The sequence below is a fragment of the Canis aureus genome, chromosome 5 (genome assembly GCF_053574225.1).
Source record: "Canis aureus isolate CA01 chromosome 5, VMU_Caureus_v.1.0, whole genome shotgun sequence".
NCBI classification, from domain to species: Eukaryota; Metazoa; Chordata; class Mammalia; order Carnivora; family Canidae; genus Canis; species Canis aureus.
In genome coordinates, this window is record NC_135615.1 from 21,454,719 (window position 1) to 21,476,058 (window position 21,340).

At 34.6% G+C, this 21,340-nt stretch overlaps 2 long non-coding RNA genes across 6 annotated transcripts in view; one reads left to right on the plus strand and one right to left on the minus strand.

Moving 5' to 3' along the window:
• The window catches only part of LOC144313794 (uncharacterized), a 466,610-nt gene that overhangs the window by 361,449 nt on the left and 83,821 nt on the right, over positions 1-21,340 (plus strand). The window lies entirely within an intron of this gene.
• The window catches only part of LOC144313356 (uncharacterized), a 46,472-nt gene that overhangs the window by 3,475 nt on the left and 21,657 nt on the right, over positions 1-21,340 (minus strand). The window lies entirely within an intron of this gene.

Sequence of the window (21,340 nt, forward strand, 5' to 3'; positions counted from 1 at the left end):
CCATGGAAACAGGAGATGTATTCAGGAGCCAAGGAATAATAGCAACTAATAGAAGTTGGAAAAAGCAAGAAATGCATTCTCCCCTAGAGCTTCCAGAAGAAACACAGCCCTGCCAATACCTTGATTCTAGCCCTCTGAGACTGATTTTGGACTTCTGACCTCCAGCACTATAAGATAATACATGTGTGTTACTTTAAGCCACTAAGTTTGTGGTAATTTATTGCAGCAGCAAAAAGGAAACCAATATACTTTTCATATCCCTTGCTCCTCTGTGGCTTCCCTTCATATTCTTCTTTTTCCTTCCTCTCTCACTCCCTTCGTTGCAGGGCCAATTCTCCCTATGCTTGCCTCCTTCCTGTCTTAAGTAGTTGAAGCTGATGATTTTATCAATATGACTTTAAATTTTACAACTCTTCCCCACATTCCACAATTTTCACAGGCTGCATGGTGCCAATTCCGCCTGCCTTCCTTCTTTACCCGGAACCAAGTCTCTGGGCTGTACTCAGTTCCACATTCCAGTGTAAGCAGACAAACTGAAAGAAGGGTTTTCTTGTTGTTTTTGTTCTTTTGGAGGTTTCTTTGTTTTATTTTCATCCTAGAGTTTTCCAGCAAGTGAAGCACCTTTACAAAATATCTTTCTTGCAAGGAATACTAGGCACATATCTCTTCTTCGTAATAATGAGGAAGGAATAAAGAGAAAGTCTATCTTTAGTGTGAAAGATCTAAAATGGATCTTATGTGTGTATTGAACCTTCTCAAGCTCGTTCTTTCAGAATCCAAACAGTCAGAGACAAAGAATAAATATTAGGCAATTAGTGGAGAAAATAACTTTGTCAGGAATTGAAGTTGAAGGCCAAATTGTATTTTAATTCTTTGCTATGCTCATCTTTTTTTGTTGTTAAGGTTTGGAAATTACTGTGGATAGTATTTCTGATGACTTCAAAGCCCCTCATTTTTCTCTTCTAATTAAAAAAAGTAATGAGGGACCCATTTTATAGTTGATGAAAATCAGTGCTCTTGTAGTGAAGATTGTCTTTACAATGTTCTTAGCAGATATTATCAGCATCTTCCTAAATGTCTCCAATAAGCAGCTACTCAGTGTTAGCCAATGTTGCCTTTAGAAGGAAGTACAATGAAAAGTATAATGTTCTTCCTCACTTAAACTGAGATTCTATGTTACTATGACACATTTTTCTTGAATAAGTCAGTTACTATACATATTATACATTATGCATATGTACCCATATATAATTGTTTTCTTTTGTCTATTGAATTAGAGGATCAAAGACATGCAAACACAGACTTTGAAAATGCTCTCTAATTTCTGAAGCAATCCATGTGCTTGCTGAGGCCTCCTACTCTTCAGAAATGCAGCTGAACTTGGCCTAAATCCCAAATCCATAGCCTATCACAATCCAGAAAGGTCCTCACAATTTTTCTGGCATCCTAATTGAGCTCCTACTTTTCTCTCAGCCCCAAAATGACTTAATCTTCTTAAATATGAACACAAAATATCCATCTCTTGTCTTCAAACCACTCATCCATCTCTTGTCTTCAAACCACTCATTCACCTCAAGAATTCCATGAGATTTATAATTTAGATTTGAGAGATCAAGGAAAGGTCATAATATAAAACATAAAGCCTTCTGTCTTTCCCCATCTCTGCCCTATTATTTTTCCTTTCTCACTTCCTCTTTCTTTGTGAATCAACCAAAAAGTTCCTTTCCTCATTCAGGGCAAGCCCAAGCTCCATTGGGAACCAAGCCTCCAGCATGATTGGTTTGCCAAGCAATTTCCTCCAAACAAATAATGCTCTCCTTGAAGGGAGGCTCTGGTGAATATACTTGATTCCAAAGTAATGGTGAATGGGTTTGCACAAAGAAATGGTGAATTGGTTATACATCTATCAGCATGAGATGAATGTTTACCTTTTCATTTCCTCCTGGCTGCCTGCTGTTGTGGACAAAGTCAGATATCTAAAGTCTTCGATCTGGAATCTAATGAAGACACACCACAGTGTTGCAGAGCACTGGGTGGGCAGCAGAGACCTGGCCCCAACACTTGCCTTGCTTTGCATCTTGACCATGTAACCTCTCAGAGTCTCAGAACCTTACAGGTTTGTTGGGAAGATGAAATTATCTCTTGCATGTGGAAATAATTCGAAAAGTGCACAGTGCCATACAGGTGTCTGTTGTGATTATTCCTGTGATGTTCATTTAAAGCAACAAACAGACCATGTGTAGTTGAACACAGTTGTGAGGAGAAGGCTCACAGTTTGCACTTGATAAGCTTCCCAGATTTAGCAACATCTTGGCTGCATGTTTGGCCAGGAAACTCTGTAAAGATCTGTTTTCTGGGGGAGAGACTAAGGACTTCCTTCTCTCTTGTAGGCTCAAATTCGTGAGACTGTCCTTTCTGGGTGTTGTTTTTTTTTTTTTTTTTTTAACAAGTCCACCTCCAGTCCAGATGGTAAAAGAAAGCACAGTGGCAGGACAAAATAACAAACAACAGCAATCACACTTTTTCAAATATTCATCCATTTGTATGCAATTCAGGAGACTGGGAAATGTTTGAGGACAGCTTCAAGGATAAACAAGATCAGCAGAATATAGGCTATCAGCGATTCAGATGCAGGGAATAGCGAAGTGACATTTATTTATGCAGGGCTGGGATAAACAGTTTTATTTCTCAGTCGGTTCCCCAATGCTCTTCAGCTAAGATCCCACAGGAGGAAGGTGAGAGGATGACAACCCCTGGAGGAGCCCTCACCAAGTCTGGAAGAAGGCCAGTCTCAGGAGGAGCAACCAGAATGGATAGAATGTCACCTCTCAGCTGACACTCGTCCAGGAAGCAGTGGCTCCTTTAGGCCCCCTGATCCTTACTGCGTACACTTAGTAGCCAGACCGCCACCCTGATAGCCACCATTGCCTCTCCCTTCTTTCTCAGCATCCTCAAGTCATCAGGGACCCCCTAGTTGCTACACAAAGCAGCTTTACCTGCCTTCTCTCCCTCTTTCAAGTCTCCATCCCATGAACACCAATGGTCACCCCTTTGTGAAGTTCTTTTATGGCCTGGCTTCTGGGCCAGCCTCTCGCAATTCCCCACTGTGTGTTGTGTCCCTTCAGAAGCCAATACTCCAGTGTCATGGTCATGCCAAAGATTTGGTACTGGTTCTTTTTCTTCCTCTCTGAATCCTCATGTCCTTGGAAACTTAGCTAACTCATGGCCTGCATTATCAATTTTGTTGCTTTCAAACACTACAGCTTCATCCTTAATTTCTCTCCCCATTTTGGCCACTATCAACTACATCTATAATTGGGTGTCTTATCAGTATCCATGAGTCACTCTTCAAAAATGAAACTCATCCTCTCCTTTCTGAGAGTCCTGCCCCACATTCTCTGGTTTTGTTAATAGCACTATTGTGCCCAGTCCAGCCATTCCCCACCCACTCCTCACCCACTCCCTACCCACTCCCCTAACATTTACACTGCAGTTTCGTCTTTGATCTCTCTCCATCTCTCCCACCCCTCTCCCTTCCCCTTCACTCTTTACTCCTCCATTTTCTCTCATTAATCAAGTGCCAAGACAGGTCAATTTCATCAGCTCCATTCCTTCAACTGCCTCCCACCTCCCCACTCAAACTGCTGTTATCCTAGAACAAGTTTTTCTTTCTGCTTATAAAACATTTCAACTTAAAAAGGTAAGAAATATCTGTGAAAACACCCAGAGGTTGCAAGTATTAACTTTTATATTTACATATAATATTGAAAATCATCCCCTCATCTTCATTATCATTGTGACTATACATCCCCCCTCTCTCCCTTCTCTGAAGTTACAATTACTCTGAAGTTGGAAGATCTCTCTCCCAGCCAATAACATGCCACAATTTATCCATTTGTTTTATATTGTTTCCCAGTTTTTCATTAGTTCAGTGTGTACTAAACAACACCAACTCTGAAAGTGGAATTATTGGGCATGCGCATCTTCAGTCTTAGTGGAAATTAGTGCCAAACTATTCTCTAATGTATCAAAATACATTTCCACCACCACCATGTAGAGATCCCTGCTCCCACAAAGATGCACCCTGTTCTTGCCAACACTTGATGTTATCAAGATTTTAAAATTTTTACCAATTCAATGAATGCAAAACTGTATCTGACTGTTGCTTCAAATTACATTTGCATGAATCCTGGTGAGATTAATCACTTTTTCATGTATTTATTGGCTATTTAGGTTTTCTTTTCTATTTATTTCCCATACTTATCACTTAATTATTTTTCTATTGAGTTATTTTGTTATCGATTCACAAGATTTTTAAAACACTCTGTATATCAACCTACCTATGTTTATATGCAAATACATTTCTATAGTTTATCTCATTTTTTAAAAGGTATATGGTATCCTTTGTTGCATGGAAAATACTAACTTATTGAGACCGGGTTCCCAATTTTTTCTTTATATTTAGAGGTTTTGAGACTTATTCAAAAAATATTTATCTAAGCATATAATCAATTTTTAAAATAATTTTTAATTTTTTAAAAGATTTTATTTATGTATTCATGACAGACGCACACAGAGAGAGAGAGAGGAAGAGACACAGGCAGAGGGAAAACAGGCTCCATGCAGGGAGCCTGACGTGGGACTCGATCCCGGGTCTCCAGGATCAGGCCCTGGGCTGAAGGCAGCGCTAAACTGCTGAGCCAACCGGGCTGCCCATAATTTTTAATTTTTTGCTATTCTTCAATACTGTTTCATAATTCCACTTTTGTTATTTGATGTATGTGTGATTAAGGTACATCTTGACATCTAGTAATAGACCTTTTTCAGTTGTATTTTCTTCTTTAAGATTTCTCTTTTTTTGGACCTTTAGCTAAACCATTTCTCCAGTTGTTTTATAATTAGCTTATCAGTTTCCAAAAATTGGTTATATTCTTCTTACATTAAATTTATGGAACATTTCAGGGATAGTCAATATCTTTGCAATGTTGAATCTTCACATCCATGAAGATGGCATATTTCTCCATTTAGCAAAATCTTCTTTTCTTCTCACGTTAATGTATCATAGTTTTTGGTATACATTATTTTTGACATTATGTGCTAGATTTATTCCTATTTGATATTTTATATATTATTATAAATGACAGTTTTATAAATTTATTATTAATTTGTATGTAATGGTTGCATAGAATTATAACTAATTCTTGTATATTAATCTTATACCTAGCGGCTTTTGTATTTCAATTTCCTGAAGACACTAAAAAGGACATTTGCAAATAATGGCATTCTCTTTTTATTCTTTTCTAATCTTTATAATATTTTTTTTGCTTCCTGTACTGACTAAATCTCTAGCATAAAATTGAAATCAACTGATAATAGCAGATAACTTTGCCTGATCCTTGATTCTGGGAAAAATATTTTAATAATTTCTATTGGTTTTCAATAGTTACTCTATCAAAATAGGAATTTTCCTTTTAGTCTTGGTTTACCAGAAATTTGTATCATGAAAGAATGGTGACTTTTGTCAAATGCTTTTTCGGCATCTATCAAGCTATCATTTATTTTTTTCTTTTCAGTTAAGGTGATAAACCAAAGTGATCAGTTATCAAATGATAAACCATCTTGTATTCCTAAGATGAGTGTCACTTGATGCTGTCATATTATCATTGTCTATGCCTCTGTATTAAATTTACTAATATCATATTTTAGACTTTTCCCTCTAATGTCATAAGGATCAGTCTTCGCTTTTTTGTTTTTAATGTCCTTGTCAAGATTTAACATGAATCTCATTTCATAAAAAGAATAGGTATGCATTCCTTTTTTCTGTATTTTGCAAGTTAGTACATGATGATGTGATTTAATTTTTATTTTAAAAATAATTTTTTTTGAGAGAGAGAGAGAGAATGCAAGCATGTGTGTGTGAGTCAGGAGGAGGGGGAGAGAGAGAGGGAGAGAATCTTAAGCAGTCTCATTGCTCGGCATGGAGCCCCATGTTGGGCTCAATTTCAAATCCTGAGATAATGACTTGAGCCAAAATTAAAAGTCAGACACTTAAATGCCCTTCAGGTACCCCTCATTTTTAAATATATGGGAAAATTCACCAGTAAAGCCATCTTGTTGTGGAATTTCCCTTATTGTTTTTTAATGATGAAATATCTTTTACATAAATAGAGCTACTTAAAACTTCTATTTCTTCTGTTTTCCTAGAATCTTTTTTCATATTATCTAAATTACTAACTGTAGTGTTAGAAAGTTGCTCACTTGAATCTTTCAGTTACCCTTCTAGTGAGAATTGTGTCAGAGTAGTGTCCAGTTTTTCATTCCTGATGTAATAATTTGTAATTTTTTCTTAATACTTTCAAAGAATCAGCTTTATTTTTTGCTGAACTTTTTAATTCCTATTGTTTTATTGAGATGTAATTGACATGTGACAATATTAGTTTCAAGTGTACAATATAATGATTCAATATATGTTTATTGTAAAGTGATCACCACAGTTAAGTCTAGTTAATATCCATCATCTCACATAGTTAAAAAAATGTTTTATGATAAGAACTTTTAAGATCTACTCTCTTAGCCACTTTTAAATACACACTACAGTATTATTAACTATAGTCACCATGCTCTACATTACATCTACAGGACTTATTTATTTTATAACAGGAAGCTTATACCTTTTGATCCCCTGTTTTATATTGCTTTGATTTATGCTGTTATTTTTATTATTTACTTGTTTCTACTTTCTTTAGGTTTGTTTGTAGAGTTCTTTTCCATAGCTTCTTAAAATAGAAGCTGAGCTAACTCAATTTTAGCCTATATTCTTTCTAGGAAATGCATTTAAGACTATAAATTTCCCTCTAAGCACTGATTTCCCTATATCCCACAGTTTGAAAATCATTTATCTTATTTTCTAAATTCTGGGTTTTTGTTCTTGAGTTAATTACATGTGTTTAATTTCTAAGTAGTTTGATATTTTTAGTTGTTTTGACATCAAATTCTAGCTTTACTCTTCTGTGGCAAAATAAAATTGTATACAGTATTTCAATTTTTAAAAATTTCTTAAGACTTCCTTACTGGCCCAGAATCAGGCCAATTTTTGTATAAAATGTATGTGTACCTGAGAGGACTATGTTTTCTGTCATTTTGTGCAGTGTATTAATTGTGTTATTCAGATTTTCTATATTCTTACTGAATTTTATTTTCTCATGAATATTCAAATTTTAGATTCCTTTTTTGGAAAAGGCTCTTCACCATTTATAAAGTTATACCTGAGTTGCAGCATGAGTTCCTTCGTGTTTTTTTGGATTCCTTTATTCCTCTATTCAACCTCAGCTGCCATAATCAGACAGAAAATACAAAGATACTTTTTCTTGCATCTTTGGGGAAAACCTAGCAGCAAATAGTAACTGCTCCAAGTTTGTCAAATAGAAACATTTGAGTTTGTTCATTCTAAAAGCTATTGAAGGAAAAAAATTTTTTTTAAGTTATTGAAGGAGCTATAACAGTGTCACATTATAATCATTGATTTGTAATACCTCTCCTTTTGGTTCTATACATTTTTTACTTTTATATTTTAAAGTTGGGTTATTTGATATATACAAATTTACAACTGTGTTATCTTCACTGTAAATTGAACTCATAATTATGAAATAATCCTACTTATTTCTAGTTTTGCTTTTGCCTTCTATGAAAGTTATTAGTATTGCTACAGAAACTATCTTTTGTTTAATGTTTGCATAGTTTCAATTTTTCCCTTATTTTTTCCCAACATTTCTGTTTTCTTATATTTAAGATTTGTTTTTATAAACAGCTTATTTTGGGCAGCCTGAGTGGCTCAGTGGTTTAGCACTGCCTTCAGCCCAGGGTGGGATCCTGAAGACCTGGGATCGAGTCCGTCCCACGTCGGGCTTCCTGCATGGAGCCTGCTTCTCCCTCTGCCTGTGTTTCTGCATCTCTCTCTCTTCCCCTCTCTCTCTCATGAATAAATAAAATCTAAAAAAAATAAAAATAAACAGCTTATATTGAATTTATTGAATTATTGAACTTGTAATAATTTGTCAATCTTAGTGTTCAAATTGTATTATATAGCTTACATACACTTAATATGTTACAACTCTAATTGTATTTAAAACCATAACCTAGTATGTGTTCTCTCTTTGCACACCACTCTCATTTTATACCCCTTTTTTATCGATTGCCCTATTTTCTCTTCTGTTTTATTGATTGACAAATATCTTTATTATTTAACTTTTCCCTCTATTAACTAGTTAGGTCTACATTATTTCCCTATCCTTTAATGGTTGCCTTGTAATTTACAATAGGGATATTTTACCTAATAAAATCGTAGGCAAAAATTTTTAAAAAGTAAAAAAGTAAAGTCTTATGCAAATTAATACTTGACCACTTCCAGGAAAATACCAAAGTTTTAGACAATATCAATTCCATTTACCCTCTCACATCTTTGTATTATTGTTGTAATGAAGTTTATTTCCACATATATTTTAAGCACCCAAGAAAGTATTTCTTGTTGTCTAAAGTCAACAATCATTTCTATTTACATACATTTTTCTTTTTTTTATGGGGCTCTTCATTTGTTGTTACATTCTGTCAGGGGTCATTTTACTTCCAATTAAACTCTTACAATATATTTTAGTAGAAGTCAGCCGGTGAAAGATGGTATCACTTCTGTTTGTTTAAAATGTAATCATTATGGAAGGAATTTTTTTCTCTGGTTATAAAATTCTAGGATGGTAGTTTTTTTTTTTTTTTTTAATCTCATTACTTTGATGATGTCATTCTGTTTTCATCTGGCTTCCATAGTTAGTTGGAAAATCAACTTTAAGTTTTATGATTGTTCTCTAAATGCGTCATTTTTCTATGGTCGTTTTACCGTCTTTTTGTCTTTGCTTTTTATCAGTTTTACTGATGTCCTTAGGTGTTGTTTTATGTTTACCCTTCATGAGGCTGGCAGTTTCTTGAATCTCTGAATTGATGTTTTTCATCAGCACTGGAAAGTAGCTGGCCATTCTATCCTCAAAAACATTCTTCAACCATATTTTCTCTTCTTTCTTTTGGGTCTCCAGTTAGATGATTTAAAGGATTTTTACTATGCTTTGCACAAGACTTCTGTTATTTTCTCTACTTTTATTTTTTTCTGTGCCTCACTATGTATATTTTCTCCTGACCTGTCTTTCAGATAACTAATCTTATCCTTCATTATCTCTTTGATGCAGTGGATTTTTTAAAAGTCTTTGCCTGATTTCAGTTGGGTTGATTGCTCTCTAATCATTGTGTTTAGAGAGTTCCTTTTATATATTAGATAGAAGATCATACTTAAAAATATATTTCAAGAATATTTTTCTCTTTCTGTCTTATATTTTCATTCTCCAATAAGTAAATTTCAAAGAACAGAAGTTTAAGTCTTATGGAAGCCAATTTACTATTTTTTCTTTTATGTATTGTGTTCTGATATTAGATCTAAGAACTCAACATCACCCTCAAGATTGCAAACATTTATTCCTATCTTTTCTTGTATAAGTTTTATTTTTTATTAAAGATTTTATTTATGTATTTGAGAGAGTTTGTGTAAGTGGGGAAGAGTAGAAGGACAGGGACAAGCAGACTACACACTGAATGTGGAGCCCAAAGAAGGGCTCAATCTCATGATGCTGAGGTCATGACCTGAGCCAAAATTGAGAGTCAGGTGCTTAACAAACAGAGCCACCCAGGTACCCTTCTTGTATAAGTTCCATAATTGTACATTTTACACTTAGGTTTATGATTTATTTTTTAGTTTACTTTTGTTTATGATGCAGGATATGAACCACGGTTTACCTTTTTTTTTTTTTCCATATGAATATCCTATTATTTCAGCACCATTTATTGCACTAAATATCCTTTCTTGGGCAGCCCAGGTGGCTCAGAGTTTAGCGCCACCTTCAGTCCAGGGCCTGATCCTGGAGACGGAGGATCCAGTCCCATGTCGGGCTCCCTGCATGGAGCCTGCTTCTCCCTCTGCCTGTGTCTCTGCCTCCCTCTTTCTCTGTGTCTCTCATGAATAAATAAATAAAATCTTTAAAATATAATAATAACAAATAAAAAAATAAATATCCTTTCTCCATAAAATTGTCATTTCCTCTTTGTTGGAAAATCAGTGGACCATCTATGTGTCATTATATCCTGTTCTACTGGTTTTTATGTCTATCATTTTATCAATACATTACTTTATTCTTGATTTCTGTCCCTTTATTTTTTTTTAAAGATTTTATTTATTTATTCATGAGAGACACAAAGAGAGAGAGGCAGAGAGAGAAGCAGGCTCCATGCAGGGAGCCCAATGTGGGACTCCATCCCAGGTCTTCATGATCACACCCTGGGCCAAAGGCAGGCACTCAACTGCTGAGCCACCCAGGCATCCCGATTTCTGTGCCTTTATAGTAAATCCTGGAATCAGGTGTTTGGAGATATTCTAATATCTTTTTGTTGTCAACTTCTAATTTAATTTGTTAGGGTTAAAAAAATAATTTGCATGATTTCTGTTCTTTTAAATTTCCTGTGTTTTCTTTCACGGTCTAGATTATCTTGATTAAAGTTCCATGAGCACTTGAGAAGAATTTTATTCTGTTGTTATTGAGTGGGATGTTTTATAAATATCAATTAGATCAAATTGGTTCATAGTGTTTACATCTTTTCTGGTCTCCAGCTTGCTTTATTACTGAGAGAAAAGCATAATGTAACCCCTTATATTGTGGCTTTGTCTGTTTTGCTCCATCAATTTTATAACTATTTGCCTTATGTATTTTAAGCACTTTGTTAGATGTGTACATGTTTTGGCTCATTATATCTTATTGGTAACTTGATCCTTTACTGGTAAATAATAATTTTTTCCCTCAAAATATTCCATATTATATATACAGATATAGATTTTTGTCGGGATGAAACATTTTTATTTGTCAAATACAATAACTGCTTTCCATCTACAATTATTTCAAGTGAAGAAACAGCTGTAACCTTACTGCAGAACCTCTGGGGCTCACACAGAGCCTGCAGGAAGGAACAGGTGTACTATAACATGCCTTCTCTAAGAAGGCTCTGCAGCATACACTGCTGGTAGACAGTCTCATACACTGCTGGTAGACAGTCTCAAAGTTGGACTCATTCCCATTAGAGGGGTATTCAACAATATGTTGATTCTGTGGATCATAGCTCCCAAGTAGTTCAATTTTAGCTTTGCAGTTTTAAGTTTGTTTACTTTTTCTATTCAAGTCTCTCAGATTTCTTTCATCCATATACATAGTATATAGTCAAATATGGCAGTCTTCCTCGGTAACCTACCTGGCGAAGTGATTCGTGGAAATACCATGCTTCTTCATGGAATTCTGCTTTCAGTAATTAGGAGGATTTCCTATTTATAAAGTCAACTGTCAGATACCAGTATAGTTATTTTAGTTTTATTTTGGTTATTGAATGGTTCTTTGTATATCATCCTCTTTTTATCTATATATGTCTTTATGGTGGATTTCTTGTAGGTAGTATACAGTTGGTTCATTTAATTTTTTCATCCAGTCAGATAATCTCTCTTTTAATGCATGTACATATACTATTTAATATTTAATGTAATTATTGATATTGTTAGTAAAAGTGGACCATATTTCTAGTTATTTTTTGTTTCATTTGTCTTTTTATTCCTTCTTCCTTTTTCTGCCTTCTATAGGACTGAGTACTTTAGGATTCCATATTTGCCTCCACTATTAGCTTATCATTTATAACTCCCTAAAATGACATTTTTCATTTCCCTAGAGTTTATATATACAACTTTAATCACAGCCTCCATGAAAATAATATAGATTTTCACGTATAGTGTAATTTAGAATGGTGTGCTCCCAATTACTTCCATCTTTTATATAATTGTTATCATATAGTTTTTAATGTTAGCTGTACACAGTATACATAATACTAACACACATCACTACTGTTTTGTTGTAGAGAGACAATTTTCCATTAGAGCAATTTAATAAGAAAATAATAAATTTTATATATACATTCATTCATGTCATGTCATGAATGTATATATACATTCATTCACATCTCTCTGTAGATTCCAGTTTCTGTTTCCTATTTATTCTGCCTGCAGAGGTTCCTTGAACATTTCTTGTAGCACATGTATTTTGGTTACAAATTCACAAACAGGTTTTGTCTGTCTAAAGAGTTCTTTACTTCTTTTCCATTACTGAAAAATATTTTCATTGGATATAGAAATTGAGTGTGACAGTTTTTTCTTTTAATTTCAATACTTCTAAAGATCTCAATGAACTGTAATTTACTTTCATTGTTTCTAGTAACAAATCTAATGTAATTCTTTGTTTCTCTGGATATAATATGCTTTTTCCCCCAGATGCTGTCAAGACTTTGTCTTTGGTTTTCAACAGTTTGAATGATTATCTGGGTACATTTCTTTGGTATTTATTCGGCTTAGCTTCCTCTGAGCTTTCTGGAGCTATGTCTTGGTATCTTTCACCAGTCCTGGGAAATTCTCAGTCATTATTTCTTTAAATTTTTTTGTCATATTCTCCTTCCAATATTTCAACTATACATATGCTAGACTACTTGATATTGTCTCACAGCTATGGGATGTTCTTTGTTTTTCTGCTCTTTTTGCTTTGTATGGTGTTTGGGTAATTTCTGTTGACCTATCTTTGATTCACAAATTCCTTCCTCATCAGTGTGAAATTCTTTCCTTCTGATGAGTCCACCAAAGGCATTTTTAATTTCTGTGACTATATTTTTTATTTCTACATTTCCAGTTATTTTTTTTCTTATAGCTTTCACTCCTCTCCTGGATACCTCCATCCATTCACATATGTTGTCTACCTTTTCCACTATTAATCATAATAAAACATTAATCGTTGTTATTTTAAAATCCCTGTGTGATAGTGCCAATATCTGAAACATACTGGAGTCTGTTACTATTGATTTTCTTAATAGTGTGCTATTTTTTCTTCCCTCTTTGTGTTTCTCATACTTCTTGTTGGGGGGCTAGGTGTCTTACATTGTACAATAGTGTCTGAGATAAATAGCACTTATACCTGGAAATGGGCACATTTTGGTAGGTTATTAGCATGGGGGTCAAGTCAATGTAGCCATGACTTAACCTAGATTTAAGCTTTGTTTTTGCTGTAGTCACCCTTTTGTGCACTCAAGAGTTCAAATTCCTTTGGTGACAATTTATGCTTAGGGTAGTCACTGCATTTCTGCAGTATTTTTATTAATGTTTCTGTTCAACCATCAGCCTTAGCTTTTCCCTGTGATCTCAGCTCTCTAATGCATTCAAGAAAGGTTAAGATTTCTTAAACTAGCCATCTTTTCCTTTTTTAAAAAAGATTTTATATATTTATTCATGAGAGACACACAGAGAAAGGCAAAGACAGAGGCAGAGAGAGAAGCAGGTTCCTCGTGGGGAGCCCGATGTGGAACTTGATACCTGCACCCAGGATCATGCCCTGACCTGAAAGAAGACACTCAACCGCTGAGCTACCCAGGCGTCCCACCCCTTTTTCTTATTGTAAGGATGCTAACAATATTCTTCCCAACTTTCTCCATCATAAACAGAATCCCTGAAAATGTGGTTTTTAAGTCTTGTGAAAAGCACTCTCTTTACCTGTTTTTTATGTTCTTCTTTTTTTTTCTTTTTAAGGAGCACATGTTTGGCAAAATAACTTCTCTATCACAGATTTTTACTTCATTTTTCTGCTACAGAAGATTGATGAGTTGTGTACCTTTTAAATGTTATGTATTATTTACTGTACGATATAAAGTTAGAAATTTTGAAAATGGGGTATAGAAAAATTCTCTATTTTTTATTCTGAAACTATCATGTTTCTCTCTCAGTTTTAGAAGAGTTGGCCTGCTCATAAATTCCATCACTCTCTTGCTGCTATTTCTGTCTAGCAAATTATTTCTTTATTCACGAGGCAATAAAAGGTCACTGGAAAGAAGAATATAATATTCACTCTCATAAAATAAAGTTAAACAGTAGTTAGCATTTATATCTTTCCACTGTAGTAAACAAAATATGGTTTATTTGACTCAATGAAGACCTATGATACCAAAAAAGATAAATCTAATGATTTGTTTGAACACAGGAAGATAAATCTTGCACAGCATGCCCTCAGTGATGACATGTTACCATTGTCCTAGTTCTCTGTAAAATTAAATAGAAAGGCAAAGCAGGCCTGGCTTCTTATTCCAAAACATCTAGATTCTAGTTCAGGGCTATAGTCTAAGAGAACCAACTGAATAAGTACAATTCATTTGTTTTGTTTGTTTACTTGCTTTGGTTTTTATGCTACTTATTGAAATAAAACTGATGTGGCATCCTGTATTTGCAAGAGAAGACAGGAAAAGAAAAGTCAATTGTTCTTTTTAATTTGCTCTTAAATCAAGGTAAAATTTTCTGACCTTTTATTATGGATGCTGTGAGATAATTATTTCCATTTTAAATTATTTTAGACACTCATATCTGTGGTTAAAAAATTTAGCAAGTGCATTATCAAAACTGAATTGGGAACTAATATAAATACAAATTTCTCACTTTTCAAAAACTCCTATAAATTTTATTTATAAAATAGATTTTACGCAAAATTAACTTAAGAAAATGTCTCTTTATAGTTCCAAATACTTTTGTTGTCATAATTAAAATAACACAACTGAAATACAGTTAGTGTTTTTGAACAATCCAGATGCAAAAATAATGCACTCTTCCTTATAAACTGCATGACTTTAAATATTTTTATACAAAGTTCTTTTCAGCAGGAATACAGTGATTTTTTTAAAAACTGTAAAATCAAAGACAAGAAAAGGCAATAGAAGCAAATGTTTCAAACTATAGAGGGCCAGTTTTTGCACCATGTTTATCAATCTAGGCATTTCTAAAAGGTTTTGATACTTTTTCATATAATAAAAGTAAATCTAGGTTCAAAATGTGTTCATTTTTCCACTAAAGTTATTTACAAACAAAACAAAACAAAAAACAAGAAAGAAAGCCCATTTAGTACTATTTTATTGCTTAGTGTCTTTTTTTCCAATTTCTTTTTAATACATTTTGCTTCTCATTATCAAATAAAAATCTGTCTTGGGCTCTTATAAGGATTTTATAAAGGACTCCCTTCATTGAACAGTAGAATGTGGCCTTTTCTTTTTATCTCTCTAATTAAAACATTACAACCTGGGGAAACTATCAGTTACTTCTCAGTAAATGGCACTTATTTTGGACTCCTTTCGTATAACAAGAAAAATGATAAAGTGAACAGAAATGTCCTAGTCCCTAAAATTAGATATAAACCCACTAATATGCAACCTACAGAGTCTTCTGGGCTTTAGAAATGACACTCAGTAATTTATTTCGACATAAATCAACTTGTTTTCACTCTACAGCTCAGCTGTGCTAAGATCAATTTTCAAAGGAACTTAACAGTTCAAGATTGTTCATGCTCTCTGGAATCATACATCTGAATTTTTGTTAACTCTGAAGTTTGAGTCAAAAACCATATGTCATATAGTATAACTCCAGTACATAGTAGGCTTATCATTCTGGCTACTGTTTTGTGTTCTTTTTTACACTCAGCAAAGTCCTATTGTATCTGGTCAATGTGATAGTCCAGAATTATGAGGATTTTTTGTTATTTTCAATAGAAAAGTCTTGTACTGTATTAGTCAAATCATAGCCAAGATTTTGATAATTATACCCACCACTACTGGTTTCTTTCCCTGTGTCCCGAGAGTATCAAGAAGGCCATGTCTAACAGACACATTGTTCAAATAATAGTTTGCTTTTGAAAGGATTTCTTTTGAGGTACATTCTCCCAAAGAATGTCAAGCAAACAGTATAATAAACATGTTTAATGAGCATTTATAAATATTATGACAGTTTGAATGTTTACAGGATAATTAAGAAGCAGTTTCTCAAAAAATGTAGTTTCTAGTATAGAGGGGCCAGCGGATGTTCAGAGGCAGTATGTTAGGATAGATCATGTATATAACCTATGTGAGAATTTTGACTAGAATAAAGAGATATGATAAAAGAATGATAAAGAATATCTATCATTCCTATAAGAAAAAGAGGGTAACTGGTAGGAAGTTTTCAATTCTTAGAAATTCCTTATCTAAAAGAAAATGGCTTTTCATACATTCCCAAAAATTTATCAGATAAAGAGTGATTTAAATTGTTTGTCCAAAGATATCTATAGATTAGGTTTTCTGGACTGAAGTTCTATATTTTGGCAGATTTGATAATCTGCTTAGAACGTAGGAAAGCAATCTTTTTCCTTAGGTTAGGAGGTGCTAGCCAATCTACAGCCAAAGCATTCTCTGATTCTTTTCTCTTTAGACTATAGGAATGGACATAACCTTGGAGGTCACAGTCTCCCATCCATTCAGGAGACTGGCTACCAGTCCAACTGGAAGGAAGAGTGTTACAGTATCTTTGTGCCATCTCATCAAACAATTTAGTGCCTCCTGAGAGGAAGCGAATCAAAATATGTGGCTGTCTATGAGCTGTTTGAGGTTAGCATGGGAGGCCACCCATGAAATGTCAATTTGATTGCTGAAGTCTATTTGTGGTTTCCTGTAGATTTCTGTAAAAAGATGTTGAGGTCACTAAAACATAGTTTGCTTCTAATATTTCTATCAGGTTGACACAGTTTTCATAGAAACAGTGCATGTAACTTCTTTGTGCCTGATTAAATTTCAAAAGCCCCTTCGTTCATGCCTGAGAAAACACAATCTGAAATAAGACCTGCTCAGAGGTGCCTATTAACCCTGCTAATAAGCAAATATAATTTTTGTCACTTGCAGACAACACTTAATATGTCTTCGGGCTCATATTTCAGAGAAGACTTCCACTTGAGGTTCATTCTAGCAGAAGAAATACTTTCTGACTACTGACCTGAAGCAGCTCTCCTGGATGTGCATACTCTGTGGCAGATGCCAGATTGGCCTGAGTCCATCCTTGGGGGTTGTTCATAAAAGTGAATTCCTTTGTCTGAGAGACTAATCTCTTGTGATATTTGACCATCCTTAGACATGACAAGGGCATAGATATCTCTGCTTAAACCTCTCCTAGAGTCCTCTGATTTTTCCATCTGACTTAGAGAATCCTTCTAGTAAGCGAAAGATGAAGTGTACCAACATGCTCCATGCAATACTGAGCACGTTCTCAACCTTCATTAAAGGATTTGTGATCATAATGTAATCGATAATGTTGAAGGAATTCATTAAGATTTGGGTGCATCATGAATAAACGGGAGCTTCAGAAGAGATGAAAAGTAAAATAGGATAAGAGAGTATTTCTGGCCATCTAAACAAGCTCCCTACCCTAACTCAGATATTAGATTTCCATGTTACTAATAAGGCAGTGCCCTTCTAGAGAGGTGAGATGACTTTTCCAAGATTACACACAGAAAGAAGAAATGGAAAGGAAAATAAACCCCTGGTTGTTACTCTGCCACACAGGTGCTTGCTTATTTATGCAGCAAATATTTTATTGAGTGCAGAGACCAGAAGAAATGGTCACTATTGCAAAATACAACAAAAAGAACAGTCCTTTCCATTGACAAACTTACAGGATATGAAAAGTCTGAAGACATAACTGAGGACGCTTTCTGAAATACTAAAGGGAGTTCATTTGTTTTCTAACTGGTTTAGCAAAAGTATTTTTTAATCAATTTTTAAGCATGGGAAACATGTTTAATATTCATGTTATTTGTTGTAATATTTTAAGGGGGGGTGCATTTTATGTCCTGGTCAATTAATATTTCTTTCACATAAATTAGGGAAAGTCCTATGCCTAAAAAGAAAAGCATTAATGAAACTTTAACATAACTACTGCTAGGTTTTTGGGTATGATAACCAACCAGCCATTTGGATAAAAAATAAAAATGTAACTTACTGTGATTTAAAGCTTAACTTTAAGTCTTAATATCTTTAACAAATTTGATTCAACATACACTTAGTGAGCACATATGGGCAAGGCACTCTGGGGAGTACAAAAATGAGTAAGATTCTTTCTCACCTTATCGCTGAACTGCAAATACAAAAATATCCTTAACAGGTGCCTAAGGGAGGTAAAAACAAAGTGCTTAGGGAACACAGGTGAAAAAAAAAAAAACAAAAAAAAAACTATACCATCCCCCGGGGGAGCCAGGGAAATACTTACAGAAGAGTAGCAATTGAACTTAGCCTTGAATCATAGCTAAAATTTCATTAGAGGGAGAGGAAGTCCTTCTAATGTTTAAGAAAGGAGAACAGGATGCACAGAAAATCATGACACAGGTAGTCTGCTTACTGGGGTGGAGATTAGTAGAATAAGACTGGTAAAATATAAACCGGGAAAGGATATTACTGCCTGTAGGAATTCCTTAGGCATGACTTTTATAATACAAGCTGTGAGGAGTCACTGAAAATTACTTAGCAAAGAAGTTGCATGGTCAAAATTGTACTTTGTGAGCAAAACTCTGCAGCTGTGTGTCACAATGGAAGGGAAAGACTCCAAAATAAGAGATAAAACAAGAGGCTACTCTGAAGTACTAAAAGAAAACATAAGGAGATTAAACAGAACTAAGACCAAAGGGAAAAGAAAGAAAAAAGAGGAGCATTAAGAGTTCTGGTGGCAAGATAAATACTACAGTGATTGTTGCATAATACATGTGGTCAATCAACAAATATTCACCGAACAAATACTAGGAGGCATTGCATTGAAAGATAGTCTTTGCTTCTAGCTTATAGACTAGGATGGGACAGAGATAAACATGTAACCAAAGCACAATATGAATAGAAATAATAAATATGAAGGACTGTTCAGAAGGGGAAACAGCATACAGAAAGTCCAAAAGTGGAACAGAGTAAATCCGATATAGTCAAGGAACTATAAGTAATTCAGCCTGGCTGGAGTATGGAGGATAAGGCAGAAAGTGGAAAGAGATAAGACTGTAGATTTAATAAGCAGAGAGCTGATAATGGCAGATCCTATAAACCACATTGAGAGTCTGTGCTTGAGTGCGGATGCCAATGGGGAGAGGGAGGAAATGACATAACCAAGTCTCATTTCAGAAAGTGAAGGATTTTGGGAAGAAGATATGAGCAGGTACAATAAATAAATGGATAGATAGATAGATAGATAGATAGATAGATAGATAGTAAAAAAGGGGGAAGTCAACGATGTTGAGAAAATTATAAAACCCCAAAAGTTTAACAATTAGGGACTCAGGATTTTTGAGATGAGAAAGGATGGTAGTTGTTATCATGATTTTTTAAAGTTAGGAATCAAAAGGGAAAGGATGGATTAGGTAGTTGTCTAAAAAAAAAAGTGTCAGGATCTAGGAAAGGCCTTTCTGTTGTTCATAAAGAGTGGAGACAGAAAGATTTTTTATCACAAACAAAGAAAGAAGCCCAAAGAAGAAATTGAATGTAAAGGAGATGAAAGAAACACTACATGGAACAAGGAAGGGACAGAATCAAGATGTAATTAAGAACCTGAGGGAAGTTTCTCCAAAAAGCCTAGATTCAAAGATAGAAGAGCCCTACATTTACTTAGGATAAATTAAATAAATATATTTTTCAGAAAGTCGTGTTGCAAAAAAGAATCCAATTGAGAACTCCATCATGGGCAAGATTTGTCTAATAAGCCCTTGGTGCAGCCTAAAAAGCTTACAAGAGCATGCAGAGTCCACCTCCCAGTTTTAAAGGAAGTGGCTTTCAGCTAGGATTTCTTAATGTTTTGGCAAGACAAACAAAACAAAACAAAAGCCTTCAGGAGAAGCATGGCAGTCTTTTTACAGAAGTCAATGAAAACCCATTAATGTTTCCTCCCATCCAGAACGGCTTAGAAGATTTAGATCATGATTCCTGCTCTATTAGGTTTAATTGGATAATGAGGTGTCCTTGCTGGGCCTCTCCTTTCTTACAAAATGCAAAAGATGCCTTGGGCCAAAAAGAATAAGACAGCCAGCTGAGAGCACAGCTGGAAGTCTGGCCTATCTGGCCTGTCAGGGATCAAATGTCCTTCTTTTGTACTATCTGTTCTTCTCCGAGGCAGACACCCAACACTTGGAAAAATGTTTTGATGGGAACAATGTGTTCATGGGAACACCATCACTATCTTGAAGGAGAAGACTTCCAACAACTATATACTGGCTTATGTATGAGATATAAGCATTGCAGGAATTGTTGGGGACTTCAGAATAATTTGGAAAAATATAAACCACTACAGTTTAATTTCACTCATATTTCCTCTCTTAATGTGTTTTCTTGATGCATGGATCTATTTTTTTTCAAAATCTAGTTATTTTTCAAAAATTTTAATTCCAATATAGTTAACATACAGTGTTATATTAGTTTCAGATATACACCATAGTGGTTCAACAATTATGTACATTACTCAATGTCATCATGGTTAGTGTGCTCTTCATCCCCTTCACCTATTTCACCCATACCCCCACCCACCTCCCTTCCTGTAACCATCAGTGTGTTCTCTATAAATAAGAGTGTTTCTTGGTGTGTGTGTGTGTGTGTGTGTGTCTTTTTTTTTTTTTTTTTGCTTTACTCATTTCTTTTGTTTCTTAAATTCTGCATATGAGTGAAATCCTATGATATTTGCTTTTCTCTGACATTTCATTTAGTGTTATACTCTCTAGCTCCATCCATATTGTTGCAAATGGCAAAATTTCATTCTTTTTTTATGGCGGAATAATATCCCATTGTATATCTATACCACCTGTTCTTTATTCATTGATCTGTCAATGGACACTTGGGCTGCTTCCATAATTTGGCTATAAATAATGCTGCCATAAACAAAGGTGCATGTATCCTTTTGTATTAGTGTTTTTCTATTTGTGGGTTAAATACTTAGTAGTGCAATTACTGGATCATAGGGTTATTTCTAACTTTCTGAAGAACTTCTACACTCTTTCCAGAGTGGCTGTACCAGTTTGCATTCCCACCACCAGTGCACAACGGGTCCTTTTTCTCCACATCTTTGTCAACACTTGTTGTTTCTTGTGTTTTTTTATTTTATCTATTCTGACAGGTATGAAGTGATATCTCATTGTAGTTTTTTAATTTGCATTTCCTTGATGATGGGTGATGTTGAGCATCTTTTCATGTATCTATTGGCCATCTTGGTGGTGAACCTGGGGTTATACAAAGCCCAAACTATTTGGAAGAAACAAAGGCATTAAAAATTGACCCTCCCAAGACACAAGAGCTCCAGGATATAATCAAATGGTTGGTTGGTTTGTTTTTTCTTTTCCTTTTTTTTGGTTGGTTTTTTTAAAGAAGGCTCTTTCTTCCT